Genomic DNA, 14,533 nt, shown 5'->3' with positions numbered 1-14,533 from the left:
ATGGTGAGTTAGTGTTTAATGGGGACCAAGTTTCAGTTGTGGAAAATGAAACGAGTTTTGTGAATGGATGGTGGTAATGACTGCACAACAATGTGAATGTCCTGAATGACACTGCACTGCCCACCTGAAAATGGCTAAAACAGTAAATTTTCTGTTTTGGATATTTTATAACAATAAAAAATATTTGATATTGTTACAACCACTCCCAACAAACCAAATTTAGTTTGGATCCTCCACATTTCCCACCTTGCCCCTCAAATCCTCTCCACTCAATTTAGCAACAAAACATCTGGTTGAGGTACCAGAGGAAGGGGGACGGATAAGGATGGGAAAGAAATGACAGTAGTCAGCCCTCTCGTTGTTTTTCCTTAACCCGGAGCCCGAAAGGTCCCTGACGAGCCACAGAATGCTTATCCCAACCGAGAAGGAAGCTGATGCAACATCAAATATTAAAAGGGTAGAGGAACCAGCACAGCTTTCCATATAAATGAATCGACTAACATATATGAAGATTGCTTTTAAAATTCAAATATAATTATTCTTTAAAAGGCGTCCTGTGAGCTCTGTCTCTCTCCCGACACTGACACTTTGGGGGCCGTTGTCACGCTCCAGTGAGGAGCCCGTTGGCAGTCAGCCCAAAGCACTTTGTAACATGCCCTCCAGATCCTAAGTGAAAACTGATCAAAGAACTGGCACTGGCAAAGACAAGACTGAAATCAGCCCTCAAAGGGGTGGGGCTGGGCTATTGTCCCTCTTTGTGGGAACAGCTGCTTGACGGGGAATGGGAGCTCCATGATTATAATATGCATACGGACTGCTCTGTTAACAGAAGCCGGCTTAACGTCCTCCAGGGGCCTCCACCTTGCGTTTTGGCAAAGGGCTGTGCGAGGATGCTGTGTCAAACCTTTTTTAAAATGTCTCCTTGACACGGAGGGTGAGTAAGGGCGCCTGTGACTCTCATGACAGCCCCATGCCTCCCTCTGCTGTTCTCCTGCTCCCTTGTCTTGGCTGCCCACTGACAGCTGCACAGAGGTCATCCTGCCCCCTGCCCCTCCCTCCCTGTTTTAATCAGGACAGAGGAACTGCAGGAAAGGAGTTGTGGAGTTGTGGTTACCTGATGGCCCCGGGAGCCCAGCGCCTGGGTCATATGGGGGGCGGGGATCTTTTGTCTGCAAGTCGGAAGCTGGCAAGCCTGCAGATTCCCCAGGGGGCCAGGGGAGTGAGTTTCTCCCAAGTTCTTATAAATGAGAACACACCACTGAGCAATTAGTCTTCATCTGCTCTGCACAGGATAGCACTTGAATGGAAAAGGAAACAGGCCATCCCGACACTGGGGGCCTTAAGGAGCCCCAGGACACACCTGACCTCTGGTTGCTGGGGCCAGGGGAGGAAAGTGAGCCAAAGCCTTCGAGAGAGACATGGTGCTGGGCTCTCCACATTCCTCATCAGACACGATTCTCCCGTGCGAACCAGCATACCTCTGTACCAGAGGAGGAAACAGCGCATCAGAAAGGCGAACGCAATTCCACCAAGGTCTCAATGCCAGAAACTGGCAAGGCTGGGACACACCTCCCGGTCTGTCTCACTCTAAGGCCTTTTGTTTTGTGGGTTAGTTTGTTTTTAATTATACCCACCCAAAGGAAACGGATAGGTTTCTTTTTCGGGGGGGGGGGGGGGGGGAGTTGGCTGTTCCCAAAGCCCTGCCCTGCCCTGCCCCAATTCAGACTGATTTCACTGCCTTCTCCACCTGCTGGCAGCTAAAAGGCCCTCGGGCCTCCAACTCTTCAGTGACTGCGGGTAGACTGGGGCTGGGGGGTGGTGTAGCGGGGTGGGAGCAGTTTGAAAATGAATATATGCATGTGTCTCTCCTGCTAATCACTGGAATGCATTTTCAGGAGAGGTGAGCACAGGGATTAGCTGCAGGACTCCCATTAATGTTAACTTTATTTCAGTAATGAGGTGCCAAGGCATAGAACAATCACAGTGGCTAATACGGTGTAATCACAGTGATGAGATACGCATGCTGGGAAGGGAGGGAGAGGGGGGATAGTCAGGAGGGGGAAGCTGCTTGCTGGTTGGGACAGATGACACGGAAGTGGCAGCAGGAGCAAAACTCTAGAGGAAAAGGCAGGAGGCAGGTGAATCTTGCCGCGGGGCACAGCAGGTTAAACGAGAGCCCCAATTTAGAGGAAATAATAATAGCAGCTCCTGAGTGAATAGTTACATTGGCCAGGCCAGCTGAGGAACACTGCTATAATCCTCACGATGCGATGGAGAGCTAGGTATTCTCCCCATTGTACAGATCAGCAAACTGAGCTTCAGCAAACTAATTTGCCCAAAGCCACACAGCTAGTGGAAGAACCTCAGTTTGAAGTCAGATTTCTCCTAATCACTACACTTTACAGTACTCCACCTAGGCTAGAAGAGAGGGTAGAGAAATAACATGCAAACACCAGGAGCTCAAACGGTAGCATGTAAAGGAGTAAGAAGCGGCTTTGCATGTGGGCCCACCCCACAATACCGGTGGACGGCTGTGTTTGTAAGGCTCACCACACTACACCACAGCTGTCCATTTGGATGTCTTAGAGATACTGGGAGAGAAGAATGAAGGAAAGGGAGAAAACCAGCCTCATCAGCCAAGTTCTAGGCACCATCTGTAGCCGGAAAGGAAATCCTCAGTGCACCCATGAACAAAGTTAGAATGTTCTCCGAATCTCAAGACTGCCGAAATTCTTCAGTTTGCAAATGCTTGCAGGCCGGGGACAGTTCACTCTTAACAGTTCACTTGGAGGGTCTCCCCAAGTGTGGTCTGTAGGCTCAACTGGGTGCCTGCAGAAAATGCAGCTTCCTGGGTTCTGCCCTAGACTGAGCCATAAGCACTTCCAGGGAGAGGCACTGGAGCTGACCTTTAACAAGACCCCTAGCCTAAGTTTCCAGAAGATGTCGCTGTGCTTTACAGAACTTGCAGGAGTCCAAGACACAGCATTTCAATGTCCACAACCAGTAAAATACACCCTGCAAGCTGGTCCTACCCAAATGCCACGACACCATCACCCCACTGGTTGTTTAGACATATGAAGTTCATAATGGTCAACCGGCTTATGAGCACCTACTATGTACCCAGCTCTAGTCCATGCCCTGGAAATGCAGCAGGGGACAAATCTAAGACCCTGCTTTCATAAAGCTTGCATCCCAGGGAAGAACACAAACAGACAGACAGGACAATCTATTGGAGTACCGTGAGGAAACTGAGTCTCAGCCAGGGTGATGGTGCCACCCAGGGGACATTTTTGGTTGTCACAACTGGGTGGGAGGGAGCCAGTGTCATCTGGTGGGGAGGGGCTAGGGTGCTGCTCCACACCCTAAAATGCGCAGGACAGGCCCCACCACATAGAGTCGTCTGGCCCCAAATGTCACCAGTGCTGAGGCTGAGGACCCGGGGGTCAAAGAAAAACAGAGGTGTGCTCTTCAATGTAGGGGTCAGCAAAGGCCTCTGGAGGGGGACATTTGAGCGGAAATCCAAAGGGAAGTGAAGGACGCCTGTGGCAGAGGGGACAGGTGCAAAAGCCAGGGGAAGCGCACGAGGGACAAACCACCTGGAGCTGGGGATTTCAGTCTAAGAGCGCGGGAGCCGGGGGTTCCCAGCAGGGCGGGGAGATGCTCTCACTTATTCTCCCAAAGGGTCCCTCTGGCCACTGTCTAGAACAGCCTGTGAGGAGCTAAGGGACCAGGGGGTCTAGGTGGGAGGCTGCTGGCATCATCTAGACAGGAGATGTGTGGCTTGAACCAGAGCAGGAGACAGGGTGGCAAGAGGTGGTCTGGTTCAGAACGTACCGACGAGGCGAGCTGCTGGGATTGGCTAATGGCTTAGATGTGGGTGTGGGACAGAGAAGAGTCAAAAATGAAGCTTGGTCCCTTTTAGGGAGGCTCCAAGTGCCTCCCTAAAAAACGCTGATGCCTAGCCCCAACCCCGTGGTTCTCAACTAGGGGTGACTGTCTGTCTCCCCAGAGGACACTTGGCAATGTCTGGAGATATTGCTGGTTGTCACCCGTGGGGATGAGGGCTGCAACAGGCACCTGGTGGGGAGAGGCCGGGGATGTCCTCAACTCCCTACAACAGCCTTTCCCCCACCCATCATCCCCCCCACCCATCATCCCCCCACTCTCATCCCCCCAACCCTCATCCCCCACCCATCATCCCCCATCCCCCTCAACTCCTCATCCCAACCCCTCATCCCCCCACCCATCATCCCCCCCACCCATCATCCCCCCACTCTCATCCCCCCAACCCTCATCCCCCACCCATCATCCCCCCCACCCATCATCCCCCCCACTCTCATCCCCCCAACCCTCATCCCCCACCCATCATCCCCCATCCCCCTCAACTCCTCATCCCAACCCCTCATCCCCCCACCCCCTCATCCCCCAACCCTTCATCCCCCCACCCCCTATCCCCAACCCCTAATCCCCCCAACCCCTCATCCCCACCCCCTCATCCCCCACCCCCTAATCCCCTCAACCCCTCATCCCCCAACCCTTCATCCCCCCACCCCCTCATCCCCACCCCCTAATCCCCCCAACCCCTCATCCCCACCCCCTAATCCCCACACCCCCTAATCCCCCCAACCCTCATCCCCCCACCCCCTCATCCCCCAACCCCTAATCCCCCCAACCCCTCATCCCCCAACCCTTCATCCCCCCACCCCTCATCCCCACCCCCTAATCCCCCCAACCCCTCATCCCCCAACCCTTCATCCCCCCACCCCTCACCCCCACCCCCTAATCCCCTCAACCCCTCATCCCCCAACCCTTCATCCCCCCACCCCCTCATCCCCACCCCCTAATCCCCCCAACCCCTCATCCCCACCCCCTCATCCCCCACCCCCTAATCCCCCCAACCCCTCATCCCCACCCCCTAATCCCCACACCCCCTAATCCCCCCAACCCTCATCCCCCCACCCCCTCATCCCCCAACCCCTCATCCCCCACCCATCATCCCCCAACCCTTCATCCCCCATCCCCCTCAACTCCTCATCCCAACCCCTCATCCCCCCACCCTCATCCCCCCACTCCATCATCCCCCCACCCCTCATCCCCCCACCCCCCTCATCCCCCCAACCCCTCCACAACACACAGGACAGCCCCCACCACAAAGAATCGTCCAGCTCGCAAAGTCCACAGGGCCGAGGCGGAGGATCCCTGCCCTGCCCTTACTCTCTATTGCCTCCTCTCACCCAGCGCCTGGCCCGCCAGTGTAGCGGGGACTTCGTCAGAGTCTGGAGATTCCAAATCAATGCACGTCAGTGGCTAAGGTCCATATTAACTACATCTCACTTGCTTCTGCTGGTGACACAGATCAGATGCTGCTGCTGTCGCCACTGCCACCACATGAAACAAGAGCGTTAGAGAGCAAATTCATTATCCAGCTGTTAAGAGCAACAGAGCACGCACACCTCTCTCGGCCTGGATTACCTGAAAGCCAGCCCTGTTGGATGATTGAGTGGCTGTCAGCCTCCTCTTCTCAGTAACCTTGACACGCCTCCAGTTCACAAGCTAAAAATCCAAAAGGCAACGTCGGAGGCAACAAATGGATGGGTTAATTTGTTTCATGCCCCCATTGCCACCAGGCTCTCACAGGGAAAAAAAAAACCCTCCATTTGCGGGGTTTAATATCCCAGCTGCTAGGAATCAGATTAGACAGAAGGAAGAAAATGTGACGTCGATGCAGAGATCCGTTCATATTCAGTTATGTTTGCTTAAAAATCGGTTTTTGATCTGCAGGTTATTCCTGCTGGCTTAGACCTCAAGCAACAGCATAGCATACTTCCAGGTGGTATCCTTAAGGAAAGCTAATTAGGATTCTTGGCACTTGTAGCACGAAACATTTTACAATTTTCTGCAAAGCAATTTGCCAACATTAGCTAATTAAAACACCCAGCCTTCCGTTGAGGGACAATGGGAAGAGGGTAGAATCTTCATTTCTCAGCATCTGCTGTAGGATTAAAACTCCAAATTCCTGTTGCTTCCACTTCGTTGAGGTCCTTCTCGGAAGGTGGCCTTTCAATTGTTTTTAGCAACATTCCCGGGAAAAGATTCCCGTTTTCTAGCACTCAGTCCCTAAAAGAAGGGGCAAGACTAAGAAGGGGGTCTGAGCAATTAAGGCTGGTCCACTGAACCAGAGGTTAGCAAATGATGGCTCACAGGCTGTATCCGGCCCTCGAACTGTTTCTGTAAATAAAGTTTTATTATAACACAGCCATGCCCATTTGCATACATACTGTCTATGGCTGCTCTTGAGCTGCAACAGCAGAGTCAGGCAGTTGCAGCCACTGATGTGCTTTCTGTCTGTACAGGTTTGCTTATTCTGCATCTGTCATTTACGGCATCATACAATATGTGGCTTTTTGTGTCCGTCTGCTTTAATTTAGCATCATGTTTTCAAAGTTCATCTATGTTGTAGCATGTCAGTACCTCATTCCTTTTTGTGGCCAAATAAATATTCCATTTTATGGACAGACCACATTTTGTTTAGCCATTCATCAGTTGATGGACATTTGGCATGTTTCCACTTTTTGGCTATTGTGAATAATGCTGCTGTGAACACTCTTGTACATGTTTTTCTGCATATTACTTTAAAATCACATATTAACTTCCTTTATTAAAGACTAAAAGAAAAGTTATAAACCCATGTTTTCTCATGGGAACAACATTACAAATATTTATTGGAATGACTAAGGCATTTAGGACGGTAGAAGCATCTGGGTGTGGAAAAAAGGAAAGTAGGTCAGGAGTCAGGACACAGAAGTCACTTATCTTTTTCATTCATTCTATAAATACTTATCAAAATAGGGTGTAAGACATTATACTAGGTACTAATGATTTCACACCCTGTTCTTTCATTCACTAAAAAAGAAAGAGTTGTTGCCCATGCTGTTCTAGAAAACAAACAAAGGTCAGTCATTCATCTTTCCAGGGCTGCATTCTAATCGGCACAATACATTCACCTGGGGCGGCTGGGAGACGCAGGTATAACGATATACCTGACAGTGTTCCGGAGTATGAGACCCAACAGTTACAATGACAATATTACCAATATGACACCAGAAATGACTTGTATCCATTTCCTTTCCTCCCATGAGGTAAAGTATTGCTTCCTACTCTGTGGTGAAATTTTTCACGTACCAGGAGTCGCCCATGGCACAAGAACCACACACACTTCGTTGCCTTGTAAAAAACAGATTCAATTTTAGTAAATGGTTTGATATTTAAACACAAGCTTCAAAGGGGCAAAGACCATTCAAAGCGACAGGAATAAGTCAGAATGAAAGGAATTATCTGCTACTCGACAAGCTGCCAGGAATCAGTGGAAAAAGGAAAAGGATGGCTGCAGAATCAAGTCCTGGCATTGCGCTTTCCCGTTTCTGCCAGCAGATGGCGACAGGGACCTGTGAGGTTGCGTTAGTGCACGGATTGACAGTGAAAAGTCAAGGACAGAGGGCAACTGAGACTTGTGCACCTTGTCAATTGTTTTGCAAAGGTCTGAGCACTTCTAAGCACATGGTGGGAAAGAAAGAGAGGCATGTGGAACAATGACGTGCTTATAAAGGCTACAGGGATCTGACAAAATTGCAAATGGCTGGCGGTCTAACTCCAGCTGTCCCCAGGATAAAGCTAGCAGTGGTGGTGAGGAGGAAGATGTCAACAGCATTCGAAACAAAGAACTTCAAGCAAGTTACAATCACATGATTATCCCCTCAGATTACATCCATTGCAAGGAATAATATAGTATCATTAAAAATCAAGGGGTATTAGATATGAAACCAAAAGCACAGTAACAAAAGAAAAATTAGGTCAACTGAACTTCGTCGAAATTAAACTTGTATGATTCAAAGAACCCCATCAAGAAAGTGAAATGACAACTCACAGAACGCGAGAAAACATTTGCAAATCATGTATCTGCTAAGGCGCTTGTATCCAAAATGTGTGAAGAACCACTTTAATAATTCAGCAATAAAAAGACCCCCCCAATTTAAAAGTGGGCAAAGGATTAGGATAGACCTCTCTCCAAAGTAGACATACAAACGGCCCATAAGTACATGAAAAGATGTTCACCATCACTAGCCCTGGGGACATGCGAGTCAAAGCCACAGTGAGACACCATTCCATAACCACTAGGATGGCTGTCATCAAATCGACAGACAATGGCAAGTGTTGGTGACGATGTGGAGAAACTGGAATCCTCGTACATTGCTGATGGGAATGTAAAATAGTAGTCACTCAATAGACTCGATTTTAAATTCCAGAAGGCCGTCTTGCAGTTCTTTATCTCCCTCGCGCACAGCACAGCTAGGCACCCAGTGAGTGCTAAGTAAAAACCTACTGAATGAACCACTAGGGCTGGTAATTCAGCGTCATCACCATGAGAGGTAACAACGTTCAACCCAGAGTTTCTCCACCTCCGCACCTGGGACATCTGGGGCCAGACGGTTCTTTGCATAAGGGGCTGGCTGCCCTGTGCACACAGGGTGTCAGACAGCAAGCCTGGCCTCTCCCCACTAGATGCCAACAGTACCTCTACCTACACACTTGTGACAATCAAGAAAGTCTTCGGTGTTCCCTGGGGGCCGCAATCGCCCTCAGGTTAAACGGCACTGATGTAAAACAACACTTTCCAGGTCCTGGGAGCCACCAACTAGAATCCCAGAATGCCTGTGCTGGAGGGCTCCTTAGGCATGATCCTGTCTACACACTTTCACAGGAGGGCAAATAGGCCCAGGAAAGACACACTGGAGCCAGAAAGGACTCCAGCCGTGCAACTTGCTGTTTCTCCGGCCCTGCACCGCTCTTTGGATTTGTGTATTAACTCAGCGCTCATTTCCTTTCAGGGCTGTATTAGTCACCCTGAGCTGCCGTAACAAAATACTATAGACTAGGGGGCTTAAACCACAGACATTTATTTTCTTGCCCTTCTGGAGGCTGAAAGTCCGAGATCAAGGTGTTGGCAGGTTTGGTTTCTCTTGAGGCGCCCCTCCTGGCTTACAGATGGCTGCCTTCTTGCAGCTCTGGTGTCTCTCCCTCTTCTCATAAGGACCAATCCTGCTGAATGAGAACCAGCCCTAACGGCCTCGTTTTAACTTAATCATCTCTTTAAAGCCTTATCTCCAAATACAGTCACATTCGGAGGTATGGGGCGTTGGGACTTCAGCATATGAATTTTGGGGGTACACAATTGAGCCCTTCACAAGAACTCTGCTCAGTGGGTATTAAGATAGAGCCCTCTCACCAGGAAAGGCTAAGTGCGGAAAGGCTAAGTACCCCTTCCAATACGTTCTTCAAAACCCTTCTGAGCAGAGACCAGCAACTAGAAGGTGAAACAGTTTGCTTAAATCAAGGATAATCCCAGCCCAAGGCCAAACATCAAACTTCAGAGACATGCGAACCTTCCTCTCCCTAGGGCCTTCCTCCTTAGCACTCAGAGCCAATGCAACCCTCCCTACATCACGGGGCCTGAAAGTCCAAGTTCAAGAGCAAGAAGGATCTGGGATCGATCAAAATCCTGGTCTAAACCACCAAGCCAGTGGGTCCCTATGCAAAGTACTTAATCTGAGTTATTTTCCTTCAAGTGAGAATAAAAAGACCTACCTACTCACTTCATAAGAGCGGTTGTTAGGATTCAAAAAGAAGCCTTTAGCTCAGCACCTGCCCACCGGAAACGACTAGAAGATGGTAGCTGTTACCACTATGTGCCAAGGCAACGTGCTGTCCGCTGGGCCTGCAAGTACCTTCGGCAGCTCTGACAAACGTTCGCATGTGGCTCCACCAGCTGATGGTGTAACTCGAGCAAAATCTAACCCGTGCATCAGAGCCTTCCTCCATAAAACGAAGACGAGAAAGCGCACCAGCCTCAGAAGATGGCGCAGATCCACGGCTGGCAGAGACGCAGAATGGTACGGTACATTGTAAGCACTTCACAGGGTTTTTCCTTGTCTGGATGAGAAAGATCAAGTGACCTACTGTGCTTTGCATCTCGGTAAATGGGAGAGGAAGAAGGGGCAGCCATGGCACTGGGTTAAGCCTCGGGTCTCTGACAGAACTAGCAGCAGAAAGACCACTTCCTGAGTCCCTGCGCACACATTGGCAGAACCCGGGAAAAGGTGCCCATTTGTCATCACTATCAGGTGGTTCCCCACCTACAGACACAGCATCACTGTCTTAGGAAGAGGGAGTCCACGCACGCAGCGGTCCCACAATCTCTTGGCAGGGATTATGTTGAGGACAGAAAACCTATGGAACTGGTGCCACCAAGTGGCACAAAAAGCAATTGTTGGTGACGGTGCCACCAGCACCTCATTCTTCTCTCCTCTACACCTCTCCATCCTCACTTCCCCTTCTTCCTTTGAAAATGGGGCTCACAAGCATGCTTCACCGTGTAGCTAGGCGGCTGTCCTTGGAGGTCTGAAAAGGCTGCAGTGAAAAGACAGGGCTTTAAGATGATATTTGACTCGACTCTGTAGTTCCTCCCTGCGCTAAATCAGATCAATGAGCTTATTTGTGTCAAATAAATGAGCCCCGCTGACCGCGAAGCTGCTGCAAGACTATTTATCTCAGGCTCCCGAGTTGGCACTCAGCAGGCTGCAGACAAAGCCCAGGAAGGGGACGGAGGTCAGGGACCGAGTTCCCAGAGCAAGCCCTGCACTGCTGCCCCGGTGAAAACCTCCCAGGAGAAACTGAGTCAGCCTGTGGAAGGACTCCGGGCCGCCAAGCCTCTGGGGAAGAGCGAGCACGGTAGATTCCAGAGGGTTCCACGGAGCACTTAGGGACATCTTCAAAAACCGAGGTCCCTGGTTCCCTCCAAAACCGTCATGTGGACCAGACCCTTGACAGAGCAGAGTTGGCTTTGGGGGAAATCTGGGCTGGCTTGAGCTCAGATCATCTTTTCACTGACCCAGCAAGATGGTCCACGTGCCCTTCCCCACCTTTTTATATTTTTTTATTTTTACAATTCCTGCATCTAGTGGCTCCCTAACATGAATGGCACACTTTGATTTGGAGCGGGGTTTCCCCCATCTTTCCCTCAGCTCCCTCGAGAAAGGAGAAGCCTGCCATGACCAGCTTCGTCCTCACCATGCTTCACGCACGTCTACTCTGGCCGAGGTGGAACGCCTCTCATTTATTCGTGAAGAACAGAAAGACTTTTTTCCCCACTGGGTAAAAATCAGACACTGAAGAGAGATGCAGAAATGCAAAGCCAAGACTGTGTGCACCTCTTAAAGGGCTTTCACTTATAACCTGACTTTATTTTAGGGGCTGGATGATACAAGTAAAATGTGAATTTTCCTGCTTTGTAAATTAAGTAGCTCTAATTGGGTTAAATAAATGTTAACGGGAACTGTTGATTGTAAAACACCATACAGCAGGGTTCTACCTTGATATATGTACTGACAAAACACACGTTTATATATAAACCACGAACAAAACTTTATGTTGAAATTTCAACTAGTGGTTAATGCCACTTCTTCCAGTTTAAGGTGTCTGCCTTATAATCACAAAAGAAATGAAAGAAAAACCTTTTACTGGACAATGACTGCAGACGCCCTTACTAGGAATTCCGAGATGCTCTGGTAGCTCAGGTTAAGCACCTCAATAATTTAGCACTGTGTTAGGTACAGCTACTGAGTAGCTCTCTGCTCCCCTGCCAAAAGGCAGCTGTTTTTAGGATGGAAAACACAGCAGCTGTTTCCACAGGTGCAGAGCAACGATACAGGGTAAGTTGGTCCCAGCAGAAAAGAATATGGTGTCTATTTAAAATTTGAGGAGGAAGAGGCAGAAAAATGGCCAGCCCCAGTTGTAATCTTTGAGAGAGGGGGCGAAGGCCTGGTTTGAGGGAAATGGGCTCCAGGTGGCTGGTCTCCACTATCTCACCCTGTGAGAATCCCAAGCATGGTTCAGCTGCGGGGAGATACAGGCTCTGGTCTCTGGTGGTGGGATCTTTGGTTGGTCCCAGACATCAGAATTCTGTATCTGCAAGATACCTTAGCGATCACCCTCACGGGAAAAATGCGGAAAACAAAGCCAGAAGAGGTTCATTTCCACAAGGTCAATAGTGCCTGTGCTCTCGTCAATAAAATTAGGGTGCCACTCACAGACTTCACACACACACACACCTTCCTCAGCCATAGTGAGGTGTGGCCTACACAGTCGGAAACCTTGAATTTCACTGAGAAGGGTGATTTCTCATTTAGTCAGTGTCACTTTTGAGTCTGTGATCATCTGGATGCAAGCTGACCAGAGCTTGTTTCCTCTCCACTGCACAAACGACAAATTAAAAAAGTCCAAAGACTGCAAACACTATTTACCCTATCAAAAACTCCGAAAGCACCCACTGATAAACAATGCATTTCTGGCAGCGCTATGGTTTGGTCCGTCTGGGTCCACACAACGAGCAGGCCTGAGAAACAATAAAACTGGACTCCTGGTCAAATATCTGCGTAATTAACTGCTTGACCCATTGGTTGTTAACTTTCTGTATTATTTGGCTGTTTTCTTTCTGTATTATAATATTAAAGACTGTATTTTCATTTTATAAAGTCTAGAAGTTTCGGCTTTCGTACCAGACATGAATCAAGGTGCACCCACAGAGGTAAGGGACGTGGTTCCTCTGGAATATGGAGTCACCGCACGAACGGGACCCCCCAGTTTTCTCCCACTCACGGCGCCCGGCCGTTGCCACCTGTTCCTCTTTATGTCTGTGAAAGCAGACTGGACAAGGAACGTCGCAGACACGTGACTGAGCGGAAACGGGGACACTGGTACCCAAACTCGACTCACACCATGAAAACTAGGCAAGAAACATCCCCACCGGAGAGGGCCTGGGAGGCAATGCGCTGACATGCTGCGGAGTCAGGCAACTCACTTGTGGAGAGAGGTCTCACAATCCCACTGGCTTTTTGTTTTTGTTTTTTAAATTATTACTATTTACTTATGTACCTTTTTATAGTAGAATGACTCGTTTTCCCAATGGAATCTATGGTGGCATTTCCCACCTCTCCACCCCCGAAGTCCTTGCACGCACAGAGCTGGAGAGAGCCAATCCGTTGTGGGGGGCAGGGCCCTGTGCAGAAAGCTCCAGGTCATCCTGCAGCTCAGAGGGTGTCTGCACTGGGGTTACGGGAGTGTGTGAAGGACACCACGCAGACTAATAATGTCATTCCTGGAGGCAGCGCCGGGCTGGTAGAGACCTATGAGGAAGTCGCAGGTCCTGGGGGATTTCAGGGTAATTCAATCAACAGCACTTCAGCACCGAAGCCAGCAAAGGCAGCCACATAATAAAGTCAGCTCACAGCTCCTGGAGCCCTTCTGCTCCAAGGGGGAAATGTGACCCGAGAGTAGGGCCTCTTCCACCCAGCACGGCTGACGTGTGGAACCGGATGATTCTGTCCTGGGCACCGGAGGACGCTGAGCGGCATCCTGGGCCTCCACCCACTAGATGCACCACCTCCCCCAGCTGTGCGGAGAATGTCTCCAGGCATTGGCAAACGCCCCCTGGGGCACCACTGACCCCATTCGCTGCCCTATGTCACAACTGAAAAGTTAGTTTGTTAACATTTGAGCCATATGCTTCTGTACACACATAGGTAGGTATCCTACACAGAGGAGAAAAAAAGAAAAGGGGGTTAGGTTTCCTTCCTGTAAAAAGGCTCTGTAAGAACGCTGCCAACAGGCAGTTCACATCTGAATGATAAACGATAAACGGCCGACCAAAACATGGAAAAGGGTTCACCTCACCCAAATTAAATATAAATTAGAACATTGAGATCCATTAGCAAAGAATTAAAACATGGTAACAGAGGTGTCAAGGGTATGCCAGAGCCACTACCGTCCACACACTGTAAGAGTAAAAATTGGTGAAAATAGTTATCAGACAAATACAGAACTGTGTATGTATGTAAAACCATGTCATCAATGCATTATTTGTAGTAGCAAAAAAAATGGTAGTAAGTTAATCATCCTCAGCAGATTAATAACATTGTACATCCATGAAACTGACACAATACGGTCATTAAAAATTATTATATAGGCTTATATGTAACAAAAGGTTGTCCTTTATAGGATTGTTTTCAAGAGGAAAAAGTGCTCTCCTTTCTGCCTAAAAGTCATGAGGGAAGAGAAAAAAGACTGGGGCTTATCTCGAGGTTGTGTGACTTTAGATTACTTTCATCATATACCCGATCTGAAATTTTTTATCTTTAGCATGAGTTCTTTTAAAAATAGTAATCAAAACAATACCCAAAGCTCTGTAATTACCACCCTTCCACCCGAGGGGCCCACCTATCCCCACCCTGCTATCTGACATCACTCCCCTGTTGGGTGCTGACCAGACTTCCTGCGGAGCGCGGGGTCTCCCCAATACCGCCCAACCTTATGAGGGACAGATGTGATCCCATTTTACAGATGAAGGGCCTGAGTGCCCAAGGGCGTCCCAATAGTAAGGAATAGTTACTAACTATAAGGCAGAATTCTTTCCTGCCTGTGC

This window comes from Rhinolophus sinicus, chromosome 9, assembly GCF_057876585.1.
Source record: "Rhinolophus sinicus isolate RSI-liver-muscle chromosome 9, RSI-T2T, whole genome shotgun sequence".
Classification (NCBI taxonomy): domain Eukaryota; kingdom Metazoa; phylum Chordata; class Mammalia; order Chiroptera; family Rhinolophidae; genus Rhinolophus; species Rhinolophus sinicus.
Note: the sequence above shows the minus strand (reverse complement) of the source record.